The sequence below is a fragment of the Silene latifolia genome, chromosome 11 (assembly GCF_048544455.1).
Source record: "Silene latifolia isolate original U9 population chromosome 11, ASM4854445v1, whole genome shotgun sequence".
Lineage (NCBI taxonomy): Eukaryota > Viridiplantae > Streptophyta > Magnoliopsida > Caryophyllales > Caryophyllaceae > Silene > Silene latifolia.
The window spans coordinates 196,881,153-196,902,582 of NC_133536.1; the positions used below are offsets into that span (position 1 = coordinate 196,881,153).

The 21,430-nt window shown below is 39.9% G+C and overlaps 2 long non-coding RNA genes across 2 annotated transcripts; both read right to left on the reverse strand.

The window, feature by feature from the left end:
• Nucleotides 1–17,125: 17,125 nt before the first annotated feature.
• On the reverse strand, nt 17,126–18,025 carry LOC141615285 (uncharacterized). Its single transcript, XR_012529778.1, has 3 exons — nt 17,948–18,025; nt 17,591–17,640; nt 17,126–17,477 (listed from the first exon to the last, which is right to left on the reverse strand). It is a non-coding gene; the product is annotated as an uncharacterized LOC141615285 (long non-coding RNA).
• Nucleotides 18,026–19,337: 1,312 nt separating this feature from the next.
• On the reverse strand, nt 19,338–19,877 carry LOC141615286 (uncharacterized). Its single transcript, XR_012529779.1, has 3 exons — nt 19,766–19,877; nt 19,533–19,664; nt 19,338–19,446 (listed from the first exon to the last, which is right to left on the reverse strand). It is a non-coding gene; the product is annotated as an uncharacterized LOC141615286 (long non-coding RNA).
• Between the last annotated feature and the right edge of the window lie 1,553 nt (nt 19,878–21,430).

The following is a 21,430-nucleotide window of genomic DNA, read 5'->3' on the forward strand; positions in this document are numbered from 1 at the left end:
ATATGGAGGTCTTTACTGACTACTGTTCTACGATTTCCGCCACTAAGGGAGTGACCCAGGAAAAATAAATGAAGTCTTATTTCCTTTTTCATTGACTGATGGAGCCAGGGAGTGGCTCACTGATCTTGATCGCACTGCAGCCGGTATCACCAACTGGGAGACTCTTGCTCTTGCCTTTTATAAAAGGTACTTTTCTCCACAACGTACTAATCAGCTGAGGGGAAAGATTACGAGTTTCAAGCAGGCACCTGATGAAAATTTTTAAGAGGCTTGGTGTCGGTTCAAGAAGCTGGTGAGGTCTCTTCCTCATCATGGATTTGATCAGTGGTTTTTATGCAACCAATTCTACAATGGGTTGTATGATGACCACTGTGCTATACTTGATGCCTCATCCAACGGGAGATTCCAAAAGAATAATGATGATAATAAGGGATGGGGTATTATTGAGGAGATGGCGACCCATTGTGCTGAGTATGGGAACCCGAGGGACGGTACTCGGACGATGCATTCGGTCGACAATGCAGTTGTGCCTCAGCTGAAAGCCATGAATGCTCGTTTTGATAAGTTAGAATTGCAAGCTGCCGGTGATCAAGAGACAGTCCATTTGTTGACTAGACAAGAGACCGTAACTTGTGAAAGATGTGGGAGTAATGACGGTCACACTGTTGTTGACTGTCTAACAGAGAAGGAACAAGTCCTTGCCTTTCAACAATATAGGCAAGGAGGGGGTTCCTATTGCATCAATCAAAGTGCAGTCCATCCCAATTTGAGGTGGACCAGTCAGAATGTTCTCAATCCTACTCCTCCGCAGCAAAAGCAAGCCTATGTCCCTCCTCATAAGGCTCAACAAGGCTTTCAAAAGCCTCCTTCCTTTTCTCCACCGCATCAAGGAGCTTCCTCAAGTGGAGTTAGTGAATTGGGTGAGTTAAAGTCGATGATCCAATAATTGACTAAGCAGCTGCAAATGAGTACAACAAAAGAAAGCATCAATAAAGTCACTTGAAACTCAAGTTGCTCAATTAGCCGTGAGCCAATCGACGAGGAAACCGTGTCATTTGCCGTCTCAATCCGAGAAGAATCCATATGAGACAATAAATTTATTTAACCTGCGAAGTGGTCGTTCTTACAAAGGACCAAAATTGTCAGCTATTGAGGACCTATCAGACCCGATAAGTGTTATTATTGATGGTGAACAGTCGTCTAATGTTGAAAACATGCCTTGCACGAAGAAAATACTCGATCGACTGATTTCTGGTGGTCGATCGAGTAGAAATGCTGAATAAAATGCTCGATCGAATGGAATTGGTGGTCGATCGAGTAAAGCAGATATTCAAGGAATCGATCGAGAGGTTGAAACCACTCGATCGAGTGAAAATTCTGAAGAAACTGTTTGATCGAGTGGCATTGTGCCTCGATCGAACACAGTTGATATAGAGGAACTCGATCAGAGGCTGATAATGCTCGATCAAGTGAAAAGTCTCCTGAGAGGCCTCGATCGAGAGGTAAAAAGACTCGATCGAACAAAGATGAGTTTGGCCCCGCAGAGACATTGGAAGAAAGGAATAAAGGGCTTGAAATTCCTATCACCGTACCCTTTCCAAGGCGATTACAGACCAATAAAGCTAATCAACAGTTCGGAAAATTTGCCGAGCTTCTGAAAAGCCTACATGTCACTGGTCCATTCGCCGAGCTTCTTACTCAGGTACCCTCTTACTTGAAATTCATGAAAGAAATCTTGTCGCGTAAGAGGCATATACATGACCATGAAACGGTAGCTTTAACTGAAGTAGGTATTGTCTTAGTTCAGAATAAGTTGCCGCCTAAACAGTCAGACCCGGGTAGCTTCTCAATTCCGTGTCATATAGGAACCCATTTGATTGATAACGCGCTATGCGATCTAGGTGCTAGCGTGAGCGTCTTACCTCTGTCTCTTGCTAAGAGACTCGGTCTGGCCAAATTTAATTGCACTAACACGACCGTTCAGATGGCCGATCATAGTATATCACGGCAACTAGGAGTTATAGGTGACATACCTGTCACGATCGGGAGATTCTTCATTCCCGTAGACTTTGTAGTGCTTGACATCCCCGAGGACACTCGCACCCCTATCATTTTAGGGAGACCATTTTTATTCACTGCACGTGAAGTGATTGATGTTGGGGGAAGACACTGACATTTCAGGTCGGAGACGAGGAGCTGATTTTTCATCAGTCCAAATCTCGTATAGGGCTCCCATGCAAGTTCAACCTTGCAATGCCCTATTTTCTGCTGACTCAGAAAGAGACACTCCAGGTGTGGATATTGAATATTGTGCTGCAATTGTAACCCCTCCGCCTCAGACTGAGAGCGAAAAGGAGGACCATTCTTCTGTTTTCCTTGCGGCAAGTACAGATAAAGTGGATGCTAGAGTTGTCAATGGTCAAAGTGAAATTAAAGTCAATCAAGATGGTGATGCCAATGTTGATGGGAAAGACAAGAGGAAGAAGAAAGTTTGTGCATACGTGGATGTCAACTACTCTCCTTCCACTAGTTCAAATTCAAACTTATGGTGATCGAAGAGGACGGTCAAAGATGTTGAAGGGACCTCCTCCAGTTAGAAGCCCTCTTCTGGGCTAATGAAGTGTTTTGGGCAGTAAGCGGGGAATGCCCCGTGTAACAACTTGTAAAATTTGAATTTCCGTTGGACTTCTTTATTGCGTTTTTAGACTGCTAGACATTAGTTTACTTAGCTTAGCTAGAACAGACTATAGACTACTTATTTTGTGATTTGGTATTGTCGGGATATGTTTTTGCGTGTTTTTATGCAGGTTTGGGGAAATTATATCGCATTGGGAAGAGTTACATGAGAAACTAACTCGATCGAGTACTTTTTGTACTCGATCGAGAGAAATGCCCAAGAAAATGTTCGATCGAGTGGTTTCAGACACTCGATCGAAATGCCGAAAGTGAGAATTACTCGATCGAGTGGAATATTGTTCGATCGAACAGAATGACAGCCAGAGTTCTCGATCGAGGGGTTTTAAATCACTTGATCGTGTGAAAGTTTCTATTATACGCAGGAAGTTCCTTTTCTTCCTTTTATTTTCATTCTAACTTAATTTTCCTCCTTGTTTGCAATAGCTTGTGCGAAAATCCTTCCCTTTTACCAAATCAAACACCCACATTGTGTTACTTGTGCCAAAATCGACATTTGCCCTCTCCTTTCCCTCTTTATTACGTCTTTGTTGCTTTCAATTTTGGGAATTAGGGTTGTTCGGGTTTTTTGATTAAAATCCGTCCTTTGCTGCAATTTGTGTCGCTTTCTTGCTTATTTTCGTGGGTCATTCATCAAGTAAGTACTCTCTATTACTCTTTTGTTGATTATTTGCTTATTTTGAATTATATCGAGTAATTAGGGTTTAGGGTTTTTGCGGGTTTGTTCGAAAATCCGTCTGATTTTTGGGGATTTCGTGTTTTTGTAACACCCCCATACTCCAAGTGCCTTACCAGGACCACCCAGGTATAAGGATGTCACCATCTCGGTTACCCGAGGCATGATAATCATAAGACAATGAAGAAACATACTTTATTAAATAAGTTTAAGTGATTACATACCAAAACCAACTGTAAGCAAAATACAATTGTTCTCAAACTATAAACCAACTGAAAGGAACTATTCTAATAAACACAATGAAGACTAAAGACTCTGATATGTGATGACTCCATCCCCAGCTAGATCCCACGCGTATCCAAGATATACCTGCCAAGCAACTGCTCACCACCCCCGAATGGATCACCACAGTTTTTAAAACATTTAAACGGGGTCAGTACTAATCACACAATTTACATATATATATCAACAATCCAATAAACAGACAGCTTAACCGTCACACACACACACACACAACCACACCAATCCCAACAATCTCAATCACCGACTGTCCACTGGACCAACCCTGCCAGTGGGGGACCGCAGCCGTTCCCACCTAAGCCCCGCTCATCATACCGAGCGATAACCCTGTCCATTAATGTGCACATCCCCTTCCGTGGCGGGTTCCACGAAGGGCGAAACTAGGGCGTGAAGTCACTCCCGCAAGTGACCCCACTCAGCCGAGAACGCATCTCGAGAACCAATCAAGAACAACCACAACCACAATCACAACAATCACTATATCAAACAACCAAATACAACACATCACCAATATCCCATTATGGGACTAATACTGAGTAGGAAATCCTACCTGGAAAGCACAATTATCAGACGGTCTCTACAGCTGTGTCAAAAGCCTCTTGTACAAAACCTCCTCCTATCATACAACATACAAATGCTACCAAATCATACACTACTCATAAAAACCCCCAATCTCTAAATTAGGGTTTAACCAAATCAAGGGAAAAATAATAAAAAGGGTACGTAGATCTTACCCTCGACGCAAGGAATCCAACGATATAAACAACGACAAGAACTGACCGTCTGAACTCCGGGAATTGCTAAGAATGCGATTAGGAAGATGAACTGGTTGCTTTCTCTCTTAAACAGGGTTTTAGGTTTTGTAAAAGTGATTTAAAACAATGACGACGAAACTTAAATACCTTAATCGCATAATTAACAAAACCCGAGAAAATCCCCCGTAAAACCAGACACTCGATCGAGTACCCAAGGCTACTCGATCGAGTACCCCTTACTCGATCGAGTACCCCACTACTCGATCGAGTACCCAACAGTCGAAACTATTTTATTTCGCAACTTGCCCTTACTCGACAGAGTAAGGGCTACTCGATAGAGTACCCCAAGACATATAAATACGGAGTATTACAGTCTTCCCTCCTTAAAAGGAACTTCGTCCCCGAAGTTCAACCCATACATAAAAACAAACATGCTAACTCGATCAAGACACAGCAACGTAACTGAGAACTCAAAACAAAGCTCCAACCGACCATGGACTCCTAACACCAACTCCACTAACTATTCCTACCTCCACAACATGGCTCACGATATCGTATCAACTCCATTATATCTCTCTCAACACTAACTCCATACACTACCAACTACCATCCTCTAACGCTGCTAGCTCCGAAATATATCATCCACTACCAAATCCCATATCAAGACACTCATAGACATCAAACGGAATGTTACATTCTACCACCCTAAAAAGGAACTTCGTCCTCGAAGTTTACTCAGACTCATAACATCATCCTCCAACTGTCAACATTATATAAAATATTCTCATACTCCGAAGCATCACACTACTACAAGCACGACCGTGGCCTTTTTTATAAGTATCATCCACAAAACAAATCCCTCCTTTACGCTACGCTAGCACTCTACTTCCAATTATATTACAACATGCACCACTATGAAACTCTCTTTTATCGCATCCTACTCCTCTTAAGACAAATGTTACGTCCTCGTAACTCACTAATACTAAATCCTTAGTTATATCTTCTCGTTATTCTCATCATCATCACATGTCAAAGATAACCACTTATAATCTAAACACTCGCCATGCATATATCCAAGGCTCTCTTACTTAAACATTCCTCATACCTCAACTCATTCGTCACACCATCTAACCTATACCTCAAAATCTTTATCTTAACCCAAAACTTCAACTCTCCACATTACCGCAACATGACATACCTCTCTATATAAACTATATGAAACTCCCATCATCAAAAGCATAACTCACGATCTACACTTGTTACGTACACTCACACTAGATCCTCAAGTTCTTTCATTCATTACCGCAAGACTCATACATAACTTAACACGACACTTATTATTCAACACCCTACACTCACTGTCCCAACAAAAGATTATGAACTACCTGCCGCTTTCAGATCATTACAACACATGTTCCACGGATCATTTTCCATTACCATGTCTACTAAAGCCCTATCTAGAACAAGATTAAAATTACTGTAACAACCTCTCACAACCGTATCCCATCAATATAACATCACTATACCATGACAACAACGAAAACATATTCAACTCTATTTCATATCATACTCTACCTCATTCTTAACTTAACCTGGTAAAGAGAACATCAATAAGCAAGACAACTGTCTACATGCGTAAATCGAAACTCGCAGGAGCAACATCAAACAGAACAACAAACTATGTATAATCGGTATGTACTTTCGAAACTCGAATCATAATCATCCCGCCTAATCCACCACAACCGGTGACGGCATCACAACACCGCCACCAACAGCCACACCGTAGTGCGAAAATACCCGCATCACAACACTAAATATCGTGTCCGGATCACCACCCGAGGCACCACAACCACATCGATAGACATCACAATCGCATACAACTCCCATAAACACACGACTCGGATAACTTTTCAGTCAAGAAAAACTTACTCAAATCCACTTTACTAAATCATAACACAACATATTTTATGAATTAAACAGATAATAACCTCGTGAATATCATCCCCTTACCATATCACATATTGACATGTATCATGAATACAGACAAGCATAACTAGTCATGCCAAATCAGTCAAATTATTACCTTTTTGGATATCATTCCATTACGTTCTCGTATCCAACATGTATTACAGAAAATTCAGATAACAACTTATAATTATCACACCATACCATTTCTTGTGAGGTCACAACCTCACACAAACATTTATATATATGACATAGACCCATAATCACATCCAACCAGTCAATCCTGATCACGTAAGTTACCCCTCGATAAAGGTTACCTGTCGCTCGAGTTTAACTCATATGCCCCTCATAACATATTCCCCCATTCACACAACCATCACTTCCTGCCAAATATAACCATACCTTTACTATTCAACTATTAGCATCCGCCTCATCTAACCACATCTTATACCCTCTTACAATCATACACAACAATCAGGTCCCTACCAAATCAACCTCTTTAGAATTGCTACCTTTCTAATATACCATCACTCTTAACCACTAGTGACAACACCACAAACGATAACACTACCACTGTCCGAACATCAAACCTCTTACACTCATCTCTAAACATCACGATTTCTCTCCTATCTTTGGTTGACATCCCATATAAAAAACATCGAATCCATCAACAAAATTACCTCAACATTCTTCCCAATACTATCCTTAATTGTAACATCATCTAACTCTCCGCCAAAATCTCGTATCGTGCAAATATTCTACCAACTTCTTACTTTCCTTAATTCCTCGAAACTCATTACTAATCATGTTGTCCCAAGACTCCTCTATAGCCATTAACTAACATCCTCGTGACGCTACCACACATTTCAATGATTCCTTACCTTTATATCACATAACTCCGGTGAATATTTTCCTCAGCTTACTTTTATCCTTCTTTTCTCTTTACACTCAATAATACCAATTAATAGTTCAACTCCTTATTCCTTCTAGCTAACTCTTTAGAAATCCAGTTACGTTCTCACTGCTCCAAAACTCACATCTAATTATTTCATATCGATATCATCTCACTCTTTCTTACCACAAATATTCTCTTATTATGTCATCAATCACCCTTGCCACTAATCCATCCATAGAATCAACATTTACTGTTCAACAATTGCATCTCCCTTCTTACATCTCTAGAAATCAAAATTCCTTTCATACCGCTAATTGCCCAAGGAAAACCCACAATAGTTTCATCTCTTAAAAAGCCAAATCTCCACCCCGCGACATGTCTCCACAAAGTTCACTATATACCACTCTTCTCAACCCCTTTAAAACGAACTTTCATTATGTATATTCTTAACCCACACGGCTCTTAACTACCTCCCTCCATAATTCTTTACACACCTCTGGTTGTCACTATCCATATCCTTACTCTCAATCCTTTCATTCTCACGTTCCTTAGACTCACATCATCCATTGCCCACATTCACTTACTTTTACGTTACTCAACACACACTCATATCACTCATCCCATTTCATCTCAGAAAACATGCTCTATGTCTCAATTAAGCCATAACAATCTTCCTTTTCTTTTTCCACTATCTATTACAACCACGTATAACTCATGTCCTCCCACCGAACTCATACTCACCACAAAAGCCACTCACTACACCACCAGATTGGGTAACTTACGCGTCAAGACCAACATACATGTAAAACAATGCATAAAGAAGCAAAATAATAACTTTGAATTAAACATAATATGCAACGAATTCAAAAGATAAGCATATGACCCAAAACAGGGGTCACTAGATCGAAAGTACTGCCACTCGATCGAGTAAGGGACTTACTCGATCGAGTAGGTCAAGATCAGAAGCACGTAAAACAAATCACCAGGGATACTCGATCGAGTAACTAACATACTCGATCGAGTGCCCCCTTACTCGATCGAGTACCAAGGATTCTCAATCGAGTACCCCAATTCTCAGCACTGTCCAGTTTTCGTAAAACAGTCATAACTCACTCATTTCTTGGTCATTTTGGGCGTGTGACCTATCGTTAGAATCGTAAAAGAACAAGCTATCACCTCCAATTGGAATCACATTAAAATCATTTATGCATCTAAAGTTATAACAGTTTAAATACAACCTCCCTATAATCGAAAACACAACTACTTGATTTTACTTCCCAACAACGTAAACGACAACATGGTAAACAAAAACAACTCTATGCTCATAAAACCAGTATTGCTAATCTCATGTTACCATCTTCAAAAATCAAGCAACAACATCCATCATGCACATATATTATTTAACTCATTAGTCATGTACTAACCTCATGCTTTAAATTTTATAACTTTTCGTAACACAAAACATTCTCATACATTACAAATCCTATTCCCATGTTACTAATACAACAACATTATAATTACATTCGTCACCTAAACATATTCATAATCACAAAATTCATATTCTTATGCAATTGCTACTCCATCTTTTCCAATCAATTCATCTATTGCCAACACATTACTCATCATTCTCATACACTTTTCTAACAATTCCAACCAACATTGTAAACCAACTATCATGCAACATGCTTTCAATCAACAACATACGAAATCACATTATCACCATCTTTTCTACACATTCCCTATTCTCCACATACATACATCCACTGATTCATGCCACACATCACTCCATAGGTACACAAAGCACAAGGTAAACACATAGCGATCCCGACTCATATCCCATGTGACCGGTTCAAAATTATAGGGCGAGTTCGCGACTTTAGGACGTCTCCCAAGTCTTTGCATTAGCTCCTACAACCTTTACCCCGGATTCATTTTAATTGACTCCCTATATTCATTGGATTCATTGGTTACAGGTTTCAGGATCGTCGCTCTGATACCATTTGTAACACCCCCATACTCCAAGTGCCTTACCAGGACCACCCGGGTATAAGGATGCTACCATCTCGGTTACCGAGGCATGATAATCATAAGACAATGAAGAAACATACTTTATTAAATAAGTTTAAGTGATTACATACCAAAACCAATCGTAAGCAAAATACAATTGTTCTCAAACTATAAACCAACCGAAAGGAACTATTCTAATAAACACAAATGAAGACTAAAGACTCGATATGTGATGACTCCATCCCCACTAGATCCCACGCGTATCCAAGATATACCGCTAAATCAAATCGCTCACCACCCCCGAATGGATCACCACAGTTTTTAAAACATTTAAACGGGGTCAGTACTAATCACACAATTTACATATATATATCAACAATCCAATAAACAGACAGCTTAAACTTCACACACACACACACACAACCACACCAATCCCAACAATCTCAATCACCGACTGTCCACTGGACCAACCCTGCCAGTGGGGGACCGCAGCCGTTCCCACCTAAGCCCCGCTCATCATACCGAGCGATAACCCTGTCCATTAATGTGCACATCCCCTTCCGTGGCGGGTTCCACGAAGGGCGAAACTAGGGCGTGAAGTCACTCCCGCAAGTGACCCCACTCAGTCGAGAACGCATCTCGAGAACCAATCAAGAACAACCACAACCACAATCACAACAATCACTATATCAAACAACCAAATACAACACATCACCAATATCCCATTATGGGACTAATACTGAGTAGGAAATCCTACCTGGAAAGCACAATTATCAGACGGTCTCTACAGCTGTGTCAAAAGCCTCTTGTACAAAACCTCCTCCTATCATACAACATACAAATGCTACCAAATCATACACTACTCATAAAAACCCCCAATCTCTAAATTAGGGTTTAACCAAATCAAGGGAAAAATAATAAAAAGGGTACGTAGATCTTACCCTCGACGCAAGGAATCCAACGATATAAACAACGACAAGAACTGACCGTCTGAACTCCGGGAATTGCTAAGAATGCGATTAGGAAGATGAACTGGTTGCTTTCTCTCTTAAACAGGGTTTTAGGTTTTGTAAAAGTGATTTAAAACAATGACGACGAAACTTAAATACCTTAATCGCATAATTAACAAAACCCGAGAAAATCCCCCGTAAAACCAGACACTCGATCGAGTACCCAAGGCTACTCGATCGAGTACCCCCTTACTCGATCGAGTACCCCAGCTACTCGATCGAGTACCCAACAGGTCAGAAACTATTTTATTTCGCAACTTGCCCTTACTCGACAGAGTAAGGGCTACTCGATAGAGTACCCCAAGACATATAAATACGGAGTATTACAGTTTTATCGTTTAATTGATTGTATTTCCCCATTTCTTACTTGATTAGGATGGAAATTAGTACATTGCCTTCGACTAGCTCGACCGTTGTCCCATCCTCGACTGAGACGGTGGTCCCAGCTGTTACCATCGTCACTCCGACTGTCAGTACCGTTGTTTTCCCTACTGTTCTTTCTGCTGGTACTACTTCTACTGTTGCTAGCTCCGCTCCTGTTGCTGCTAGCCTTGTTTTAGCCTCCAATATTTCTGCTAGCACTACTGCTAGCTCTGTTTCTGATGCCTCTACTAGTACAACCGCTGCTAGTACTTCTGGTACCGTGTCTACTCTGGTGACGACCCCTGCTGAGCCGTCACCAGCCGCCTACCGGGCTGCCTTAGTACCTCGTTCCATTACTGGACGGGCTTCTTCCTCAGTTACTAGAGGACGGGGTCAATGTGAACAACATTGAGTTGTCTATTCTTGGAGGTTACCTGAACATTGATAGTGAGGGACCTTTTATGCTTAACGTTGCTTATTTGACTGCTCAATATTTTCATAATGTGGGGCAGAAGACATCAGGCACCATTGTTTGCGGTGGCATAGCCACCTTTCTTGCCCGCTTTATCTTCCCCGCCTTTCCTCGTGACTTACAGCACCTAGACACTGATAGGTACCTTGACCTCGCTGCTATGCTGTCTATGTTTTGGCTTGCTTCTGACTAGCAGACATGGAAGATTTGTGGTTCCTTGTCTGCAACCTTACCTTGTACCACCCTGCCCCGTCTCGTCCCCTGCCTACTGTTAAGGGCAGGATACCTCCACCACTACCATTTTTCCACCTCCCACTTGCTCCACCTCCTACCATTTCCGCTTCTAAGAAGCGGAAGAGACCTGAGACCGGAGAGGGATCCATACCGTCTACGGGTGGCCAGTCTTCCATGGCCATTCCTACCCCGATCCCTACTCCCGCGCCTGACCAGACACAGCCGCTTTACCCGGCTAATTTTATTCCTCCTCCACCTTTCGAGGCATCCACGGTCATGGACCAAGGGCGTCGTGACAGTTTGCTTCTCGAGCTTCTTAGCAGGCAGGCTCATATGGAGCGGGACATAGCTATTGCTATGTTCCCTTTATACGAGTATCATATGATGAGGCGACATCCTATCCTTGAGGGCTGGCCACACCCGTCTTTCTACCGGTACCCGACGGAGGGGTACCCACAGCCAACCAGTGATGAGGACACAACTGAGGAGGAGGCGAGGAACCGAGCTGAGGAGGGGAGGAGGAGAGAGCAGGAGAGGGACCCAGACTACACGGTGGTGGAGGACGTGGTGGACGAGGCTGACGAGTAGCTATTGGTCTACTCACTTCCCCAGTTTTCTAGCTGGTTTGGGAAAGTTCGTGTTTTGTATGTCCATTCTTGCCGTTTTACTTCTTTTAGTCTCCTTTTTATTTTTATTTTTTCTTTCTTTATCGGTTGTATTTTCCCGTTCCCATGTATATATCTGCTGGTGTATGCTGGAGGACAATGAGGGCGTTGTCCGTTTTGGTTTGGGGAGGGTAATGCATCCTTTGAGTCTGCATTTTGCATTGTTTTTGCATTCACGTTTACCTTTTTCTGCTTGCATTGTATTTATTTCTTTCAAATATCATAAAAATCATAAAAATCCAAAAAAAAATAGAAAATTTCAAATATTCAAAAAATATTCACGTTTCATTTTGCATATAGGTTGAGTCGGAACGGTTGATTTCCGTGATGAAATTGCACTTTAACTTGTAATTTTTACTTGAGCCTTGCACTTTATTGACAGTCATTAGTTTAGTCTTGCGCTTATCTACAAGTTAATGTCAAAAATTTAGCTGACCGGGTAGACTTGACCTGATAAATTGGCAACCTACTTTACAATTTTTGAGTTTTAGAGCCATATTTCTGGTGACATTCATGACCAGTTCATTAGAAATTGAGAGTAGTACTCCTTGCATAGCATGTCTATCACTTTTGCATATTTATGACATTCGATTTCTTGTTAAATGCATACATTCGGGTTTGTGGTCGGTGTCACATGAAGGGAGTTGCTTGCAAATTTCTCTTTCTTTAATTTTCACCCATTTAGCTCCACTTTAGCCAAATATAGCCTTTTTGACCCATTAGCTACACCCAAATTTAAGCCTGCCTTGTTAAGCTAGTTTAGTGTGACTTTTGTGGTATAATCATCCATGTTGCAAGTTTGGCCTGTTTTCATCTGTTGGGAGTTGGTAGAAAAATGAGAAGGAATGAGAAAATAAAAAAAAAAGGGACGTGAAGAAAGAAAAAAAAGTTGAAAAAATGAATTCACGTGAGCAGAAGAAGAAGAAAAGAAAGAAAAAATGAAAAAAAAAAAAGGTTGAGTTGTATGAAACAAGATCGCCTGTGCTTATTTTTACCTTGTGACGGTCTTACTCCTCTGTCTTATTCATATATTTTTGAGGAGATAGTGTATTTGGTTAGTGAGTTGTGTGCCAATGAAGGGCACTTGTGCTTTATTTTGCAGTCAGCTGAGACTCGGATGATTTTACATGGTCTTATTTAGGAGCTAGCTTGACGCTTTACCTTCACATTTCCATAATTTGTTTTGCCCTTTCTCACCTGAACCTCACTTTTCCATATCATTTGTGAGCCCTCGGCTGTGACGGACATTGTTGGTTGGAATGTATGTATTGTATTTGAATCGTCTATCATTTTTGATTACATGCATGTTATGTAAGTCGCAGTTTAGGTGAGTGACTGTTTCTCTCTCTCTCTCTCTTACACATATATTCACCCTTTGCTTCATGAGAGAAGAGTGACCCGTGAGAGTCCGATTTTGTTGGTCTTGCATGGTCGATAGGTCAGCTTTATTTATGGACATCTTATAACTCGTTTGCGTATTGACTGCTGTAGCTGTGACTGTTAATTTTGACTGCATTAAATTGGTTTGAGTAGACAAGTTATAGCTAGCTCTGAGTTTCCATTTCCGTTCCATTAGTTTGCATTTAGTTTACTCGAGGACAAGTAAAGGTTCGGTTTGGAGAGATTTGATATGTGCAATTTATATAGACTATTTAGCCTTTTATTGCACGCATTTCTATGCCTTTTTGTATCGCTATGTATTGCAAAATGGCCTGAATTGGCTACTTTGGTTTGTTTTGTCTAATTTGCAGAAATGAACCTGAAAGTGGTGAAACCGCGCTGTTGACGATGGTCGCCTGATCGCCGACGTGATTCCGACTGGATTGCTACAGGGGATAGCCGCGGTGATGGTCGACTGAGCTGTAGGGTGGTGTTTTATATGGCGGTTTCGTGATTTTCTTTGGTTGCAGCGGCGATATTTGAGCGCTGATGGCCGTTTTCAGGGTGATTCGGTGGTATCACCGGTGCTCTCTGAGGTGGTCGACGGATGTTGTGCTGGATGGTGGTCGGAGGGGTGTAGTGGTGCTCACATGGTTATGAGAGGAGTGTGGTTGTAGTGAGACGATCGGGAATGGTGGGAAGGTGCACGGTGGCGGTCGTGTTGGTGATGGTGGCGGCTGTGGTGGTGTTAGTGGCGGCGATGCTGGTGGTGTTAGTGGCGGCAACGCTGGTGATTGACGGTGGTAGATGGTACATGGTGATTAGTTGATAGATACACAAAATACCACCCCAAATACACACCATATTAATACGGGATACATGTGTATCCGGCAGTATAACCATGTGTATCTGGTATTAATACGATGCGTATCCGGAAGTATAAATTTGTGTATCCAGAAATATTATAATGTGTATCTGGCTTTAATGTCATGTGTATCCGCAAAAAATATAAAATGTATCCGTAAAAAAATTAGTTTAAAAAAAGTGTAAAACTGTATGTATAATTTTAGTGTGGAAAAAGTGTATCTAGTTATGTTATAAAATGTATCTAATAAGAAGTGTATCTCATAAGGTAATAAAATGTATCTAAAAAAAAGTGTGTAAATAAGCTAGTTCGTACGGTTCGCGTCGTAAGTCAGTTCGTACCTGAACCCGCCCATATATATATATATATATATATATATATATATATATATATATATATATATATATATATATATATATATATAAAATAGGATCTGTTTAACTAATAGTTCGGTGCGAACTTACGAACTGAATAAAGACCACCAGATAAAACAACTGAACGAATGAGATCAACTATTTATTCCTTACACGCACAAAGCCAAACCCCTAAATCACTCCCCCCACATTCTCTCTCCTCCCTCTCTTACCAGCTGCCATTCACCTCTGCCGCCTTCCAACAATATCGCCGGCGGCCACCGCCATCGGCGTCTATTACCCACGCTTTCATTTCGCCTCCCATTATAGTTCATCCTCCCATCACCATACATTGTTATCTAATTCCGCCTGCAACGACCAGACGACGACGACGACGACTCCGACAATCACGAACAGATCTGACCACATTCGTCAGTTTATTTAACTCCTATGGCGGAGTAGTTTCCTCACCATGTACTTTACCCTTGTTCTCGTCAACGCTCCTTCTTCAGAATCCCTTATTTTCGCCGTGACGGTCGTCGTGGGCTCGTTAGACCACCATTTCACCGCTGCTACAGGGCTAAGGGGAGAGGTTGACATGATGATAATGTTGTAGGTTATTGGGCCTTTTGCGATGATGTTGTATTTATAAGGTGGCTGGGTTGTAGTGGGGTGGCGTCTAAGGTTTATGTGTTAGTCAGCTGGGGGCGTAGTGGAGTAGTGCGAACAATATTGTGTTGTTCTATGTTTGTCGGAGTTTCTGAGTTGTTGTGGTCAATTGTAGGGCGATGGTAGTTGGTGGGATGTGGCTGGTAAGTGGTATTGGGCGGTGACTGTGGTGGTTGGCGGTGGGCTATGAGTAGTCAGGTTGTTGCATTGGATAAACGAAATATGGTTCGAGGTACACAAATTAACATTTCAGATAGACACATTAATTTGTGTATCTGGAGCACTAGTTTGTGAACTTGGGAGTAACAACTTGTGTATTGAGTAGTTCTTATGGTGATCAAACTGCCTTAAAAATAGTACCGATTTGTGTTGTAATTCTCTATAAATAGGTGATTAAACTGCCTCAAAAATAGTTGATGCTATGTTTTGTCATCTTCATCCGCTTTCTATCTTGCCATCTCGAAGAGCCCTTGAGAATTAAGAAACTAGGATAATTTTACACAATAATTCTCTATAAATAGGTGATTAAGCTAGATACACTTTTTAACCTTTGCTAGATACACTCATTTGACAAGCTAGATACATTCTTTTACCTTGTTAGATACACATATTTAACAAGTTGGATACACCCTTGTTAGATACACATCTTTGAGAAACTAGATACACTCATTTACCTTATTAGATACACATATTTGATAAGCTAGATACACTTTTTAACCTTTGCTAGATACACTTATTTGACAAGCTAAATACACTCTTTTACCTTGTTAGATACACAATTTTGCCAAGCTAGATACACTCATTTACCTTACTAGATACACTTCTTTACTTTGTAGATAGTCTCATTTAAATTAAAGGAGTGTATCTAGCAAGTTAAAGGTATGTATCTAGTAATTTAAAAGAGCGTATCCAGCACCCTAAAGGTATGTATCTAGTAACTTAAAGGAGTGTATCTAGCAAGTTAAAGGTATGTATCTAGTCATTTAAATTAATGTATCGAGCAAACTAAAGGTATGTATCTAGTAACTTAAAGGAGTATTTAGCAAGTTAAAGGTATGTATCTAGTAATTTAAAGAAATGTATCTAACAAGCTAAATATATGTATCCCACAAATGATATGAGGTACAATTTGTCAACGTGGCGTATTGCTAGGTAATTATATACTAAACCATTTTCAGAAGAAAAAACTAATGGAATATTGTGGTCATCAACATAAAGAGGGTGTCTTGCTAATGTTCATGTTATGTTGGAAAGATTTTCCAAGGTTTTTAGCGTGATGAGGGAGGTTGTGCCTACCCGCCAAACGTCAAGGTTTTTGTGGCCGATCGTGGCGGTCGGGTGGTATAATGGCACTAGTGGGGATAGGGGTGAGGTGAGGTGAGGTATGGAGGAAACAAAAATTAATGAAATGGGGAACGATTATATTTACAAACATGACAATTGTATCCAAATCAAAACACTTTCAATATAGAAAGGATTTTATAGACAAGAAGAGTTGTTCATACTTTCTTTCTTGCTCCCCCCCTCTCATCCTTTGTTTTTTCTCCAAACAAAGGATTACAACTATAAATGCATAATTAAACAAGCCTTTTTGGGGACCATGAAGACATCCCGCCACTTGAACTAGCTTTGCTCTCGCTCCCCTCGTTCCCACATGTCTTCTTTCCGCGTGCCAGGAATTTTTTAAAAGTTCGATCTTTGATATGAATGTACTATCCATTGTCTACGAGAGACATAGCTAGTTATAAAAGTGCAGAGCTAAAATGCATCACCATTACAAATATTTGTTCAAAAAATGATAATCTAAAATTTAAATCGCGACCTATTGGTATAAGCTGAAGGTCTAAGAATCATTAGTTGCAGTTTCAATTACATGATGACCAACCTCTAAATCCTGTCAGAAGGATAATTCAAAAGGGAAGGGGGATGATATCAACACACGTGAATTAATAAGGGAATCCAGCAGGAAAATTAGAAGATGCTTGTATTAACAGAATGGTGAAAGGTGAAAAGGTGGATTAGGCCAGAATGAAAAAGACTCAATCAAAGACCCTTTGCCGAGTAAAGGGTGGCAGCACAAAAAAGCACGTCTCTTAAAGTCTTTATGGGATGACTTTTCGACAGATGAGCTTGCTCACTCGAGTGCACAAAATTAGCCAAGGTATGATTCCAACCTGCAATTATACTTGTATGAGCACATTTTCAGTTTACGGTTTATATTCGTATAAGCACAGCTCACCAATCACGTGACTAGAGATAAAAGGTTTTACAAGAATGGGGCACATACCGTCACTTTGTCTGCCGAACCACTGCCTGATTTCCAAGATAAAACATTTCCTGCACCAAGGTAGACAAATGATGAAATGAGGTTCCACTCGATTGATTTTTGGATTAAACTAGGGCACAAACAACTAATGATGGTAATTGACCCCATTGTATTAAATATCGGTCAGGACACGGCATGTGACCAAGTTATTAAGGTTTTGAAGGTTACTGCAACCACAATTTGAGACGACATCAGTCACATTATATCAAAACGACTGAGATAATGCCACATTAACCGATTAAATCAAGCCTCCAACCGAAATTTAGTACCATGATTATTCATCTTTTTTGGAACAACAAAATAGTAGATGTCCCTTACCAAAGGGTTGAACAACTTCTTTGGAAATTGCTGCAATAGGAGATTTCCAAAACCAAAATGCCAGGAGAAGATAAGCTAATGCCTGCAAAACAAACAGGTTGATATAAAATTTGCAATCTCCAACGAATTTAGGAGTAGCACCACAGTCTACAGATACAAATACCCACCTTTATAGGAGTCACGTACTTCATAAATGGATCGTAAGATGCCTTCCTCTGCAATATCCGTTGTTCTTGATCTGCATAAATGTTTCAACATTTGACAGATAATTTGGTAGAAAATGGTAACATGGTATCCATATGAAATACTTTCCAAAACTCTTAAGAGTATAAGGCCATCATACACTAATGTAGCAAGTTTGCAAATGTGCTTCTATAGGCACTGGAACATTACTACATAACATACAAACTCAGCTGGAAAGTGAAAAGTGGGCAACAAGAGCTAGCAGTCTAGACTCTACCAAACACAGCTAAATATATGTATCTAATAGCTTAAAAGAGTGTATCTAGCAAGTTAATGGTATGTATCTTGTAATCAATACACATTCAAACAATTCTTACTTGTGACGGTCAAAAGTTATAACGGCAATCACAACCAATTTATTTAATGTTAAAAAGGAATGGGGTTGCACATCACCTATTAACCATGTGCACTTTGTATACGTCTTAGAAGTCAAGTGTCTTAGAACGCAATATCTTGAACATACATGAGAAACATATATATGATTAACCAGCCACATACAAAGAAAACACTGCATAAGCCCAACGGGAAAAGAGTAATCCAATCTTCATTGCATTTTCTATGATCTTTTTCGTCTCTAGAACAGGGCTTCTTTTTTCAGTTTTATTTATTCTATTTTTCATTTTCAGGTTTGTGGGGTCAGGGTCAAAGAACCCAGGCTAACTTCGTTACTCCGAACGAAGAAACAAAAATGCATTCCCAACTGTTAAAAAAACCATAGCTCGGAAGAAAGCAAATTAATTCAACATAACAACTCAAACGAGTTTATTCTAAATATCACACTTAGGCAACCTCAAAGTAACATTATAAAATAAAAGAAAAAAAATTTCATTACATCATTGGAGTATCTTCCTCAGAGAGATGAATGTCATCTTGTTTGATTCCCTTAGATAACTGTGCAGCAAGTTCCATCAGCAAAGCAGATACTAGGAGTAAATTTGAAAGCCAGAGAGAACGTCAGGTTGCTATAGGAAACAATCATACCATGTATTTCTAACAAATTAGGTTTAGAACGTACATGATCCCATCCAAGACATCCCCGTCGCAAATAATGACCCGAAAAGCTGCCCAAGTATAGCACCAGCACCAATAAACCCAAACAATCTTGAACCCGATCAACGCAAATGACGATTCTGGTGCACGAAAATCCACACATGTTACACTGAGAAGGTAGGCAGACAATAACAAACCTCGCCATCCATAACATCAACAACTCTTGCCCATGTTGAAGATATGGTTATCAGGTTCATCAAAGCAATCTAGAGAGGTACGATGACATCAAATTAGAAGCTTTAATTTCAAAACAGAGAACCGAGGTACACTTAAAACAAGGATATTATCATACCCAAAGGAACAGTCCAATTCTAACTGAGATGTAGTACCACGAGTGGCCATCCCAACCTGATTGGGCGAGATTAGTGTCATTCTCATCAGGATTTTGAACATGCTCTGAAGAAGAAGGTGCATCGACTGAATTCTGGGAGACAAGAAGGGATTAAAACAGCTAAAGCATTACAAGAGAAATAAATTGTGATTATAATTGGATATTGACTGACCGCCAATATTTAGTGATCCTACCTTCAGATTGGAGGCTCCTGAAGAATGCCATAACACGAAAAATACAACAAGTGACAAGGCAAAGAATCTGTGTATCAGCACCAACGCCTGAAAATGTAAAACCAACCTATACATGAATACATTGATGTTAACCTTGGAACTTAAGTACATATGCAAACATAGATAAAGCAAAAATCCCGCTGTGATTTACCATGATCATACACAAAGAAGCAATGTTCCTTAATAAAATAAGCATGGAAACTTGAACGACGAAAACTTGCACATACCGCAACTCACGCTAATATGTCAAGCTCCGTGTTATAAGCTACTAACCCTAGCATATTACACATACATATCATAACAAAACTTTGTGCAATATACCATCAGATTCTAAATAAAAATTGGCAAGTGCCTCAAACACAACAGAGATGAAAACTATCAGATACTCCATATGTGTTTGATCCTGGAGGACCATTGACGGGGCTTATCATTGATGTTGTGGTAACATGTTTGCAACACGGATGGTATTATGTTATGTACTTATGTGTCGTTTCAAAAAATCTCTATTATGATCCTCCAGGACAAGGATCATGTGAAGGGCCAAGTTTTGATACGCATTAAAAATATGAGGAAGGCATATTTAATTATACCACTTTATATTTTGTTTGCCCTTCTCCTACAGCTATATAATCCCGATACTTAGCTTAGTTCCTACTTAGAACTAGCTTATGAATGGATGAATCATAGATACACTTGTTTAAGTTATTAGATGCATACCTTTAGTTTGCTAGATACACTACTTTAAGTTAATATTTTGTTTGCCCTTCTCCTACGACTATATAATCCCGATACTTAGCTTAGTTCCTACTTAGAACTAGCTTATGAATGGATGAATCATAGATACACTTGTTTAAGTTATTAGATGCATACCTTTAGTTTGCTAGATACACTACTTTAAGTTAATATTTTGTTTGCCCTTCTCCTACAGCTATATAATCCCGATACTTAGCTTAGTTCCTACTTAGAACTAGCTTATGAATGGATGAATCATAGATACACTTGTTTAAGTTATTAGATGCATACCTTTAGTTTGCTAGATACACTACTTTAAGTTAATAGATACATACATTTAGCTAGCTAGATACACTTATTTAAATTAGTAGATAGATACGTGTAGCTTTCTAATACATAATAAGGGAAAAAGCTTAGGGCTGGGTTTGGGCCGCCTAATCCAACCCTAAACCCTTACGCGTCCTACTTTTGGATAGATACACTCTTAAGTTACTACATACATACCTTTAATTTGCTAGATACACTGCTTTAAGTTACTAGATACATACCTTTAGCTAGTTAGATACACTCCAATAAGTTATGAGATACATACCCGTAGCTTGTTAGATACACTCAAATGTATAAGAACAAACAAACAGAGAATGATGAAACAAGCCCTCTTCTGCAGAAAATTTTCACGATGGCAAAATGTAGTGCATTATCAAGTAAAGGTGAAATAACACAACAGGGCTTGTTGCAATTTCAATTGAATCTAATTGTTGCAATTTCAGGGAAAATCAACTATACCTTTTGTAATCTAAAAATGTAAGGAAAACTCACAATTTTCTGGCTAATCAGACAGAAGACAAATCATCAAGCAAACAAATACTAATTACACAGTAAAAATGTAAACTC